Source organism: Camelus bactrianus, chromosome 12 (assembly GCF_048773025.1).
Source record: "Camelus bactrianus isolate YW-2024 breed Bactrian camel chromosome 12, ASM4877302v1, whole genome shotgun sequence".
NCBI lineage: Eukaryota > Metazoa > Chordata > Mammalia > Artiodactyla > Camelidae > Camelus > Camelus bactrianus.
Genome location: NC_133550.1, coordinates 26,629,090 through 26,643,551, shown reverse-complemented (window position 1 = coordinate 26,643,551; position 14,462 = coordinate 26,629,090). Strand labels below are relative to the sequence as shown.

At 40.4% G+C, this 14,462-nt stretch overlaps 1 long non-coding RNA gene across 8 annotated transcripts in view; it reads left to right on the top strand.

Annotated features, from left to right (window-relative positions):
• The window catches only part of LOC141579403 (uncharacterized), a 273,585-nt gene that overhangs the window by 64,887 nt on the left and 194,236 nt on the right, over positions 1–14,462 (top strand). For all 8 annotated transcript variants that reach the window (XR_012510654.1, XR_012510652.1, XR_012510650.1 and 5 more), the window contains one exon: positions 2,595–2,673. This is a non-coding gene — a long non-coding RNA (uncharacterized LOC141579403). The remainder of the gene's footprint in view (positions 1–2,594; positions 2,674–14,462) is intronic.

The following is a 14,462-nucleotide window of genomic DNA, read 5'->3' as shown; positions in this document are numbered from 1 at the left end:
GTCTTGATTACTGTAACTGCACAGTAAATCTTACAGTAGTGTTAGTCTTCTGAGTTTGTACTCCTCCTTCAATACTGAGTTGACTATTCTAGATCTTTTTATCTCCATATAAACTTCAGAATCAGCTTTTTGAAAGCCACAAAGTAACTTGCTGAGATTTTGATAAGAAGTGTGTTGAATCTATATAGATCAAGTTAAAAAGAACTGATATCTTGACTATACAGAGTCTTCCTATTTATGAAGATGAAATATTTCACCATTTATTGGGTTCTTTTTTGATAACTTTCATAAAAGTTTTGCGGCTTTCCTCAAGTAGATCTTGTACATATTTTGTCAGATTTGTAACTAAGTATTTCATTTTGGGAAGGTGCTAATATTATTGGTAAAATGATTTTAATTTCAAGTTCCACTTGTTCATTGATGGTATATAAGAAAGCAATTGACTTTTATATATTAACATCGTTTCTCCACCCTTGCCATAATCACTTATTAGTTCCTGGAGTTCTTTTGTCAGTTATTTTGGATGTTTTTACATGGACAATCCCATCATCTGTGAATAAAGACAGTTTTATTTTTTTCTTCTCAGTCTGTATACTTTAATTTCCTTTTCCTTTCTTACTGGTTTTGCAAGTCATCAATTACAGTTCAGATTTTCTTACTCCAGTACTGATTCTGCAGTGGTTTCTGCTCTGGGAAGTTGTGATTCTCTGTATCACCTATCTCTCCAATTTTTGACGTAGTGATTTGCCGTGTGATCTCACTTCTCTTATGCGTCTAAAAGAATTTTTTGTGTTTAGTTTGTTCAGCTTTTTACTTGTTATGACAGAATAGCAACTTAGAAGCTCCTTATATGCCAAATCAGAAACTGGAAGTCCCTAAAACTGGCTTTTATAAATACTCAGAATAAAGAAAGTAATAATATCACTGTATTTTGCCCTTGTCAGTGTACATCAGGAGAATTATATTTAGTTCTGGGCATTGTGTCTAAGACAGATTTGGACAAATAATATGTGATCCAAGTGGGTTTTCCAAACGTGTCATACAAAAGACCATTTTAAGGAAGTAAGACTCTGAGCCTGAAGATCGGCTTGTGGCAATACATCTTGGCAATACCATCTTAAAGTACTGCTGTTTTGAAGTAGAAACTTTAGATATATTCCTTATTGCTTCAAGCAGAGGAATGATGGGTCATCGGATTCCAGTCAAATATGAGATAGAGCTTTCTAAATTTAGGATTTTATGAAAATACCCTGGATAATTGTATTGCAGAATAAATGAATTCCCAGTTGGTGGAGATGGTTAGGCAGGGACTGAGCGACTAAGCTGAGGGACGTTGTGGGGAGGAGGAGGTGAGATTAGGGAAGTTGTTTTCATTCCTTTTGAAGACCAGCACCCTTCTTCAAGTGAAAGCCTGCTGAAGGCTTCTCCATCTATGCCCACTCCTGGAAAGACTCTCTGGCACTTCCCAGAACAGAGCTTAAAAGGACTGGATTAGAAGATAACTCTGCCTCTGATTCCAACACATAATGAAAAAGCCTCAGTTACAGATGAATATTTGCCTACACATGATTTTTGTCTTTGATACCCTAGAAAAGTATTGGGAAAAAACCAGATTTATCATCAAAAAACTTTTAAAATAAAAATGAAGCCCTCTATTGTATATGTCTCATCGGTGAATGATTATTGCATGTTTTAAATATAACAGCTCCATTATCACCAAAAGGATTTAGTCTGTGCCATCACTTTCATAATTTTTTTGGTAAAGTTTACATTGCAATAAATTAGGAACCAGTATCATAATAGTAATAAACAGTAGTAAATACTACTAACACACCCAATTGGTATCAAGCTTTGTTTCAGGTACTTTGGGGAGGGAGGCAGAGTTCAAGGAGGAACATTAAGGAGACAGAGAAAAACAAAAACAAGTCAGACCTGGGTGTGGGTTCAGAGCTCAAAGAATTTACAAACTAGCCAGACTTACATGTACGTAAGTCACGATCATTTAAGGCAGAAAAAGATAATGACTCTCAAGTATGTGCTGAGTGAGTTCAAGGAAAGAAGAGATTTCCATGGTATGGGAATTAAGGGAGGCTACTTGGGACACAGTGGTGTTTGAGAGGGCCTTGAAGGACAGCTAGACACAGAGAGGGGAGGGAAGGAAATTCAAGTAAAGGGAAGATAAAGAGACATGTTGCTGAAACGCAGATCTGAAATTCATATACCAAGAGAGGTTTTACTGCAGTAGTCAGATGCCAGCTGGAAACAGTTCATTACAGATGACTCCTGTGAATGCACTTGCCTGCCAGGAGTATAGATAGAGATTAGGCAGAGTTATAAGAACAAACAAGGCATGTTGAGGCACCCAGACACCAGCAATATTGGGGAGCCATTGCCACCCTAGGACTGACGAGTTAGGCAAAGGAAGTAGCATTAAGGACACTGCTGAGAGTTGGAACCCTGCTGGAGGGGCTATCTGGTAAGAGCTGAAGTCAGGGAGGGGGGCAGCCACTGCCAGAGGACAGGCACCAAAGTGGGAGTAGACAGAAAGAAAAACCCTGACTTTTTTCTCCTCTTGCTCTGCTTTCTTATGCCAGTGCATCCTGTGGCCAGCTTAAGAAGGAGCCAACAAGCACGGGAACCTGGATGACTTAAGCCACCAGCATCAGCCTCCAGGTAAGTGGGCCACACACGTGGATGGCTGAGAAGGATGAAAAATGGATCTTGGGTGAGTGATTAGCTGAGAGAACAAAGAATAACCATGAGATGAAAGATCAGATGTTTAGAGAAGATTTTGGAAATCCTAATTACCAACATTAAAAAGTTTCTAAGTTATTTGATAGTTGATGTAGAGACACTGATGCCAGATCAGCAAGAGAGTGACAGGACAAAATTTCCAGAAGTGAGCAGGCCAGGTGGGGCAGAGCTCCATGGTGTTATAAGTGTTCCGTGTTCCTTCATCCGTTCTGCACCCTGGTTCTTAGCATGTGGCTTTCAATAGATTTCACAGGGTCACCTCACGGTTAAAATTGGCTACTCCACCTCTAGTCTCACGTCCGTGTCCTAGACAAGGTCAATAGAAGAAAATCACAAAGAAACCAAAGTTTTCCAGAAGTCCACGGCAGATTTCACCACAGGGTCAACTGCAACTACGAAATGAGGGAGGCTGGGGAAAAAAATCACATTGCTACTCTGAATAAATTCATGGTTTTTTTTTTTTTAAAGAAAGAAGAGGAAATGAAATATTGGGTAGAAGCTAGCAGCGTTTGATATAAAAGAGAAGAAAGCTTGATGGGAGAAGGGCACTCTAATTCTTAATTATTTGAAGCTTCCAGTAATTCCAAATTTAGGTGTTTTTGCCTGGATAGAGGTTGGGAGAAGGAGTTATTTGGGAAATGAGGAGGGTTTTGGAGATTTGACACGTACTAAATTTTGAGTGACAGCAACATCTAATACATAATGGCTACGCCACGTTAGAAAACAAGAGAGGACAGAACTGGAGATAGGGAATTAAGTGGTAAAGTAGACTGGATTATTGTTCACAACTTCTTACTTTTATACTTAAGAAAATGATACACTCATACCCTTTGCTAGTGCAAGCCAAGTTTCCTTACCAGATACACTGAAGTAGGGTTTGGTGATACTAATTTTTTGGACCATGATTTGAGAGCAGAAGTGACCTGTGCCAGTTTTAAGCCATGGAATATTTCTGTGTGCTTGAGATTCTAAGCTCCTTTATGAGAAGAACACTCCTTGGTCCTAGGATAAAGGCTCGTGAAGTAGATCAGAACTAATGCCCAGCCAAGCCCAATAGAGCGCAAGCCCATGAGGGACAAATAGATGCTTGTGGTTGAAGCTACTGAAGTTTGAGGTGGTTTTTATTGTGCAGTGCTATTGTAGCAGAAACCTAACTAATACATGTGGTCATTCTCAAATACTCGAGAGCAGATGGGAACCCCTTCTCCCTTGCTAGGAAGACTATGATCAAAAAGACAGATAAAACTGCTTTTGGCAAGGATATGGACACTTGTGCATTGCTGGTGGGAATGTAAATAGGTACAACCTCTTTTGGAAACAGTCTGGCAGTTCCTCAAAATGCTAAAATAAGAATTACCATATGACCCAGCAATTCCATGCCTAGATACGTTACCAAGAGAGATGAAAACATAGGTTCGTATAAAAACATATGCGTGAATATGGAGAGCAGCATTATTCACAGTCGCCAAAGAGTGGAAACAGCACAGGTGTCCATTAACTGATGAATGGATAAACAACATGTGGTATATTCATATAAAGGAATATTACTCAGCAATAAAAAGAAACGACATACTGACACATACTACAGCATGGATGACCCTTGAAAACATTATGTGAACTGAAAGAAGCCAGACCCCAAAAGTCACATATTGTATAATTCCATTTATATGAAACTTCCAGAATAGGTAAATCTATAGAGACAGAAAATAAGTTTGTGGTTTGCAGAGGATGGAGGTAGGGATGAGAAATGACTACTAATGGGTGAGGAATTTCTTTTGGAAGTGATAAAAAGATCCTAAAATTGATTGTGGGGATGGTGTCATTTAGTGAAGATACTAAAAACCAGTGAGTTGTGTACTGTAAATGGGTGAATTGTCCGGTATGGTTTGAAACAAAGAACAAAGGACAAAACCACAAACCTGTGAATAAGACACATGCTGTGAGCTGGGGGCAAAAAACCAGTCACACTGTCTCTCCTGATCCAACTGACAAACAGCACATGTGGTTGCAAAAGCTGGTCTGGGGTTAGTAGATGTGATCTTTGCCAGACAAATGGAGATTTTCTGTATGTGGCACTAACTTCCCTATGTAGGAAAAAGGCAGATATTCATGGTTTCATTAGCACCATGATGATCTCACCCAGTCAGTTTCAAACTCTGTAAGAAATATTTCCTTTAATAATGTGCACAAGCTATACCCAACTGAAATCTAATTGTAGAACATTCAAACAATTCAGAAATATCTGAAGTAAAACAATGGAAGTGTGAAAGTCCTTCTTTACCAGCCTATCAGCTCTACACATGCTCCTCTCCTCCCAGAGCTAATTACTGGAAACAATGTACTAAAACCCTCTGGTCCTTTGTTCTAAGCATTTGCATAAATACATAGACAAGGATACAGCCTTATTTTTACATGAATTGGACCATACTACGCACATTGTGCTGAAACTTGCTTTAAAAAAAGCTTAACATGTCCTAAAGATCTTTTCATGCATTTTTATCAGCTGTATAGTATTCTCACAGTATGGTTATACCATAGCTTGATTATCTGTTCCCTTATTGAAAAATGTTCCCAATTTTTCTATATTGAATTGGGAACAATTTCCTGCTAGTACAAAACAATGATAAAGGCATTCTATATATCAGAGGTATATACACCTCTGAGCATATGTATGACTTTTTTCTGTAGGATAGTTTTTAATTTAAGTTATATTTCTCAGTTGAAGAGAGTGCACATCTTGTCACTTTTTTTTTAAATTAGTAAAAACCTTTTTCCAAGTAAACCTTTACAAGGAAGCCCAATATATAGAAAAGTAAGAGAGAAAATGCATTGATCTTGGACAGAGAAGCAGAGCTTTGAAGCTCTAACCTCTTGGCCTCCTTCTCAGCCTCTGGCCTTCACTGCCCCAAGGCACCTTCATGGAACCCTAGGGTTCCACAGAGTACAAATTAGAAACCATTGCTTTAGTGAACTGAGTTGACATGTAATATTACAGAATGTAAAGGTGGATTTCATACATGGTTTTTGTAACAGATTAATTCCAAATCAAAGAATTTTAGCTACCTATAAGAGTAGTGTATTGTTTTATGTCAACCAATTGGACCATTGTCAACCAGGATGACTTCTGAAAGCATTAGTGGCCCCAGAGGTTCTAGAAGGAGACTGAGGTAAGGTAGGCTGGTTACAGGAAGGCGCTGGACCTGCTGCTGTGTTCACATGGTGAGCTGCCTGCCCAAGGTGGCTTTGGGATGCTGAGGGTGAGTGGTAGAACCAAGCGTCTTCCTTCAAGTTACCACTTGGCCTGATCATATCATAAATGTTTCATAACAAGTTGTCAGGAAGACAGAATAATTCAGATGCTAGATTTTACACATCCTATTACCTGTGGTTCCATGTGAAATCCCAGGCTTAGAAATATGAGCTTTGACAAAGCTTATATTACCATCAGCTAAAGGAATACATCTGGATAGCAAAAAGTCTTTTGCATTCTAACACAAAACATAAGGTGATGTTACCTAATTCTAATGAAATCTTTAAAAGGTGAAGTTCAGGAGCATCAAATACTTCTACAGCAACTCCTTTCAAATACACCAGCATCATTTAGCTTGGAAACCGTCAGGAAGATATACAACTAACAATCCCCAGTTCCATTTCATAGGAAAAAAAAAAAAAGTAAAGGTAGTTAAAGCTGCACAGTTGAGGCACTTATTATCTGAAGCTAAAGTCTGGCTGATATTTAAGAAAATAAAACAAAATGAAACCCTGAACATTCAAAGACATCTCATTCCCACTCCTTGTCACAGCCACTCATTTCCCTCATTGAGAACAGAGTCTGTGCCTTTTACCTTTATATCCCTTGGACCTTGCATAAGATTCAATAAACCTTTGATAAATGAATGAAAAATGACTGGTTGCCACCAAATCTGAAAGGAGAAAGAACATAATTTAATTAAAATACTCTGGCCTCCTAAAAGAAGTTCTTAATAAAGGGACAGATCTTTTAAGGAGCAAACCAGTTGTTTAAAATAAAAAAAAAAAAAACAAAACAAAACACAAGCCCATTAAAAAATTCCCAAATAGAAAGATATAAAATGAGAAGAATCTCCCCCCACCCACACTCTAAACTCTGGTTCTAATTCCACTCCCCAGAGGTAATGCCTGTTAACAGTTTCGTGTTAATTCTAAATGTTTTATGCATTTTTGAGTCTATGCGTAGGGAATACCTCTTACTATTTCTGGTCACACAAGATCAGCATCCTTTCCCTGTGCTTTGGGAATTACCATTTAATACTTAGTGGGGCACATTGAAACTCTCAGTATAGAAGCTAAACATGCCAGAGAGTCCGTTTTCTGGCCTCTCTTGTAGCAGAAGATATAAACACACATTCTAGCCTCCATCGCTTAGCCCCCTAGAAGTTAGAGGTAGAAACTCAAAGAGCAAGAACCACAAGGAATCCACGCGAGTGACGCCGACGTGGGCAGGGGCTTCAGTTAGCAGTTGCGAGTAGCAGTGGGCTAATGGTGCGGGTAGAGCGCTAGCAGCCTCCAGGATTTCCCAGGGCAGCTGCATGGTGCGGACTGGAGCACTGTTACTGGCTGCGTAGCTCAAAGCTGGTTTTCCCCAAGGAGTGCTCTGTGTCTGTGCTTCGCACAGATCTCACTGGATCCCTTCTGACTGTGCTGTGGGCTTCTCCCTGGCATCTTGAGGTACTTTCACTTCCAAAAACCAGCACCTAGATTTTTTTCTCAAGAGCTGTCCTGTGGCTCCTGGAACTAGCTTTTGCCAGAATGCCTGGCAAGCCAGAAGTCCTGGGAATTTGCCTTCCTGGAACAGCCCTCATCCAGTGACTTAGAGGTGCAGCGTTGAAAAGCCCGGCCCCCAGGCCCGGGTTGGGACAGTGCTGAAGTGTGACTTCTGCTGCAGTGTTTCTTTGTGGGATCCGACAGCAACTACCCTCGGGACCTCTGCTTGAGACTGCCCCTTTGCTGAGCTTTCTCCCCTCCCCTGTTCTACTCCCCCCAGTCCATCACGGGTGTCTCCTGGCATCATTAATAAATCACAAATCTTCCAGGGTTCGCTTCTCAGCAGTCTGACCTAAGACAGCCAACTTTCTGGAAACCCTGAACCAGTCAAAACCCTTTTAAAAAATTCTCTCTTTCTGCCTAAATTAGCGTAGGATTGTTTCTCTGGCTTGTAATTTGGTACTGATAAATAACAAGCACATGCATGCATAGATCTCGGTTAAAATATGTGTATACTTTTAACAAAAATGGAATCATAAAAATATTTAAGATTCTGAGAATTTGCTTTTTATTACAGCTATTCATTCATTCTGTGTCCATTTCCACCATCTTTGGAGTCTGTCATTATAAAGATCCCCTTCTCACCCCCGTTCGGATGGTTCCTTGAATTTCTCATCAATCTAGCTTGGGTGGAATTGGGCCCAACCAGCTTCAGGGATAATCTACACTTGGCTTAAAACAACCAGCACATTCCTCGGAACTGAGTTTGGTTCATGGGATAATCACAAGACCGATTCTGGCAAATTGGGGTAACAGATTGTGGGACTTTGTTGGAACTGTGTTTCCCCTACTGTGGATTGAACAAGAAATATGTACCTAGACTCACAGCTGTAGGCAACGTTTTGGGGATTAGGAAGGGGCAGGCTGCTAGGGCCTGGGGTCAGTATAGTGGCAGGAGAGCAAAGAGATGGAGAGATGGACATATTTTCTGAGCTGTGGATAAAGCCTTGCCTGAAGGTATGACCCAACACATTTCCTGTTTTGCTTGAGATAGTTTGGGTCAGGCTCTCTGTGCTTTTCGCCCTGTAGGTTTGTCCTGAGATGACATGATTTAACATATGTAAAAGACTGGACATGGCATCCACTAGATTACGGTTGCAGGGGTAGTAGGCCTGGTCCATCATATGTGATACAGAAATCTTCAGTTTATCTGAAGATTTATTTGTTTGTCTCTGGTGCTCACAGCAGCTTTTATTCCAGCCCCCATTTCTGTATGATTCTAACCACTCCTGGGCACCCCCATTACGTCCTCAACCAGCTTTCTTCCCATTTTCCTGTTCTCTCCCCCATCATTTTGTCTTCCTCACCGACTCTCTCTTCTCAAAACTGGAAGTGGTCAGGGCATGCAGAGTTTAGAATCAGGGAGAGAAACTCTGGAAGGTGAGGAGAAAGCTTTCAATGCCCTTTAAACTAGATCTCTTTTTTTTCTTGTCCTTAAGCTGAGTTATCTTTCTTCCTTCTTGGCACTGAGGGTCGTGATGCTCCAAAGCCCTTGTTGTTGGTAAACAAATAAGAATCAAAAGTTAACATCATGTTGTACTGCACCGTCTGGGAGAACATGCAGGGGCTCTCGTGCTCCCTGAATAGACGTCTGGCAGAAAGGTAGATTGTTCCACCTTTGAATTCAGTCATTTACCAAGGATTCTATATGACTTTACCCTTTTTTCCATATTTTCCTTTTCACATAAATCCTCCCATCAAGTATTTATAATGTGTAAGTATTCTTCTTTGTTCGAATGAGCAGTCATGTAGCGTGGGGATAAAAAACCCACTGAGGTGTTTGGATGGCTTCACAGTATAGACAATTGAATCTTTAGTGGCTTGGCATCAGGACTGTAGGATAGAATTTCTTTTGTGGTGCAGTCTCAGCCTTAAAATATACATTTCTCCCAACTCTCATTACCAAGAGACAGCATAAAAATTACGTTAATACTGATACGATAAAATATCATTTTATGAATACACTGCAGTCTTGATTATGAATTTGACTTCCCCTGGAACATATAATGTACACAGACATTTTAAGTGGGAACATTCCAGATTAAATTTTAATGCAGGGTAAAGATACAGAATGATTCAGAGGACAAGTATTTTTCTCATGAAGCACTAACTACTTATGATTCAAATTTATTTCCCCCTGTTTACGTCTTCCTGAATCATTATTTAAATTATTTAATGTTCATCTTCTGACTTTTTAACACCGATCATTTATTTGCTCACACATGCAGTCGAAGAACAACTGCGGAGTGTCTGCTCTGTGCAAAACAGCGTGCTAGGTTCTCATCAGAGGGAGAGAAGGGAACAAAAGTAAGTCCCTCCTGCTAAAGAGGTTACAGTTAATTAGGAGCAAGACTCAACATCCAAGTAACTCTGCAAAATAGTGCAAAGAGACTACGTATGGAGCAGGGAGAGAAAAGCAGCCCAGGCCAAACAAGGAACGGTTAGAAGGAGGACATGAGGATGCCTGCGCGTGACTTGCGTTGTTCCGTCTAGAAGGCTGTACGGGAAGGGCAAGTGGAAGTTCAGGGCAGAGAGCTCAGCTGGGCCACACCTAAGCATTTCATGGTTGACAGATGCCAAAGGTTATTTATTTATGGGTCCCCAAAGGATCAAATTGGATTTTGGGGGCTTTTCAACTTTTGGATTTGTTCAAAATGAAATGCGAATGGTTACAAACCAGAGGCGCTATAACTGATGGCATCATGTCAGGTGTTTAATTTTTGTTAGCTACCTAGGGTTTTCACCAACATTGGTGCACCGTAAATATCGGGGCTGACGGGGAATGAAGAGATGGAGCCCGAAGGCCAAGTCAATAGGCACAAGTCGTCATTCTGTGGAACCCAGGGATTCCAAACACTTTGCTGGAAATACTTCAGGTGGCTCTCTACAAGGAACAGGGTTTTCACCACTCCTGGGACATTGTGGATGGAGATGGCAAATCATATCCACCGTTCTTTTAATCCTATCAAGTTGCACCATATGTTTATAAATAGTGCTTTTGTTATGACCCTAATTGAGGGAGATTTAGTACTGTAACTGGCCTATTTCTGACTCGCTATTGTCTAAGATCTTGCATTCTTTCAAAAGTTGAAACAGAAAACTAGAGTAAATTACACGTGTCTGCTGCCTAAAGCATTTATATTTTCCTTTTGTTTGTTCTTAAATGCCATCATTCTACTCATCCGCTGACTGTTCAATTGCAGGACATAGTGGCATAAAGCCAGATATCCTGTCCTGTGGTTTCCCCTCCCCCCCTCATGAGATTAAGAGGGAAGAGGGCTGCGTGGAGGGAGAAGAGGAAAAAGGCAGAGGAAGTTCTTCTGTTTTACTAAAGACCTCATCCAAAAATAAAAGAAAGGCATGTTAGTGTAAGTACCACTACAAAGGCAATTTCTCGTTAGCCAGGAGCTTTCAGTGTTGTAGCTGGCACTGGTTCACTTCTTCTGTACAATGAGAAATATAAGGTTGCATGAATTTCAACAGCACGTTGAAGTGCTCGGTGATGGCACTGAATCTCAGCCTAATGCGCTGATGGAAGAGACCCACCTGCCTTGCTACCCAGGGCAGGGTCTGACTTAAAGCGTGTGATGACTTGCTGCTGCTCTTAAGAGACTGGGCTGCTGGCCTCTCTCAGCGATGCTGTCTTTGGGGCGCCTGTGTCTTGCATCGGCCAACTGTGCCTATTCATTCTGCAGTCAACTAAGAAGATAGCAAAGGATGGGTTTAACAATATATTCAAAGCAACATGATTTTAATACTTAATGAGATGTATTCCACATTCCATGTATCAATAGGGCTCTTCCTTCCCCCTTCTGCCCTCCCTCTGATTTTCTTCCTTTTCCTCCATCACCTTGCACTTTCTTCCTTTTCTCTCTCCCCCCTCACTTCTTTCTTCCTTTCTCACTTTTCTTCCTTTCAGTCTTACTCTTCTTTTCAAGGGGCAGTGAGCCATTTCATGTCATGCGAGTTAAGAAAGATTAAAAGGGGAACTATATTATGCTTAGGAGGCAATACGCTGCCTTCAGGACGTGGTAGATATCATCTGACTTACATAGTCTACACAGAGAACATGGGTTTGTCTGAGATCAGGTTTGTAACTGTAGGTAGTTAGGTGTTGGGTGCTTGGTCAAGGCAATCTGCATTTTGAAGGCATAGGAGAAGTCATGCTGTTTGTCTTTGGCAGCGATATTAGCAAGCAAACCACAGGCTTATTTCTTGGCTACGTGTTTCCATCCACTGATGCCAACAAATGGTTGTCTTGATAGCCATATCTGTGACTAAAGCAGCTGGTGAAGCATCAGTTGTTCTGCCTGCTGTGGCTGAAACATTCTGACAGCATCAAGAACGAAAGACCTGTACCAGGAGCCGTGTAGGTATGCATTGTGTGTTAATTTCCTGGGGCTGCCATAACAAATGATCACAAACTGGTGGCTGAAAAAGACAGAAATGTGTTATCTCACAGTTCTGGAGACCAGAAGTCCAAAATCAAGATGTTGGCAGAGGTTTCTTCTAGGGGCTCTGGGAGAATCTGTTCCATGCCTCTCTCCTAGTTTCTGGTGGTGGCTGGCAATCCTTGGCTTGTAGACCTAGCATGTCAATCTTTGCCTCTGTCTTCCTGTAGTTTTCCCTTCTGTGTATCTTGTCACAAACCTCCCTCTGCTTTGTCTTAGAAAGATAGCAGTCATTGTATTTAGGGCTTACCGTCAATCCAGGATGATCTCATTGTGAGATCCTTGACTTAATTATATGGGCAGTGACCTTATTTCCAGATCAAGTCACATGTGGAGGTACCAGGAGTTAGGACTCAGATGTATCTTTTTAGCAGACTTTCAATCCACTACACACTGCTACCTTAAAACAGAAATATCAAAGATTAAAACCTATAAAGTGACTGCAGACCAAATCAACATTTAAGCCAGTGGGAAAGGAACTTTGAGCTCCAGGATTAATCTGAGATTTGTTACTGAACAAGAGAGAAAACACAATTCTTTCGCCCACAACCTTTTTGTTTAGAAGGATTTCTGTGGAGTTCTGTAAAGGGTGCTCTCCTTAAACACTGATGTCATGTTTACAGTCATTTCAGAAACCCCATAAAAGAAAACAATGCTGCTGTGTTGCTTCCAAAAGTTTTACCAAAAATAAATAAATAAATAAATAAAAAATAAAAGTAACTGCAAGGAGAAAAACCACGTGGGTGGCTTCACTAAAGATTATATTGGGGTTAAGAACCATGCTCTATGAACTGAGGCTTGCTCTCTCAGGAGACACGATTCAGAGGAAAGTCAAGAGTAGAAATGATTACATCACTTTAGCAGTTCTCATACACAAAGGTCAGATGGTCAGTTTGGAAAAAAAGAAATCTGTCAACTTCATTCTTTTAATCTGAAACTAAAATCAAATGGTAGATTTCATTTCATCACAAGGATGCCTCTGATAGACCACAACTTTTGCATGCTTCTAATATTATGATCGTGCTATACCCTTGCCTTAGAGTAGGGTGAAAAAAAGCTAGTAGCTGTAATAGATGAGACTTTCCTGTGGACAGGCCAGCCAGCACGTGAATGACTGCGGACAGCTCTGTCTTTGCAGACTCCTCTGCTTTGTTGACACTTCTATTCACTTACCCAGTGGAACATATTTTCTACTTTCAAGTGAAAACCTGCTTCTGCTTCCCAATATATTTTTCAACATCTCAACTATTGACTTTGTGCACAGAGAAATCCTTTGTAAAGCACATACTTAAGGAAGATGATTCGGGGAGCGCATCAGCTTGAAGCTTGGAGACGGGTGATTACTTCCAATTCCTGGGGCACTTAGTTCCAATAGAGCCTTAACCTGTAATTTAATCCTCAGAATCTGTATTCAAAGATGACCACAACAATGCGTGCCACAGAAGTAGCTTTCCCACTGTCTGTCGTTTGGGACGACCCCTGCCTCTCCGTCCCGCCCACAGTGTGGACCATCAAGAGCAGACTTGACCTCTCTCTGCATTTATGTCCAGGGACATTTCAACCTGCTGCCATTAGCTGGAAAATGGTTACAACCGATGCTGTAATGCTCATTCTTATGTAAAGGTGACTTCTAAGATGAAGCAGTGCTTAAATTTTTGGACTGGGAAAAACTGCCAACAATTTGACAAGAGCATATGGTAGTTTGGCATTATGTTGACGTGACAAGAAATACCTGTCAATTCTAACTGCTGGCTATGTAGACGTTTGGAGTTACATATATGGTCCACCAGAAACCCAGAATGGGACTCTCTTATACAGCCGTGTGACTCTTGAGTATATTTATGGATCTAGGCACTAACACCTGTGAAAATACATATGAAATATGAACCTTAATTGAAATATACTATCATGCTTAATTGAAACATGTTCCCAGGAAAGCAGAGGAGGTTTTGCCTACGTAAAAAATTGTAGAATAGGAACCAAAGGTAACACAATATTCTTCTATTAGTGGATTTTTTTTTATCTAATAAAACTGTAAGACAAACATCTCGTGTGCTTGGCTCATTAACAATACTTATTTTTTTTTATCAGAATTAATATTCTTCCATATTTTCTTTGGAGAAAGCAATATTGATGTTTATATAAAGTGTAAACAAATGATGCAATGTTTCACATTTTCCAGTTTTTTACTGTGATATATTCTCTAAAATTTTATGTTAGCACAACAACAGACAGAGTGCTTCCACAGTTCATTTCAAGATAATATATTGCTCCTTTATAGCAAACGCAGTACAACTTGGGCTTAGGAACTGGAAGCTAAAGCAATCTTGGGACATGTGTTCATTATACCTTGAACAAGACTCTTTTGGTAGGTCTTGGACCACTGATAAGTTATTAAAAGACATAATTTCCACGCAAGTGGCAAAACCTTTAAAATACATGAATGTAAATATA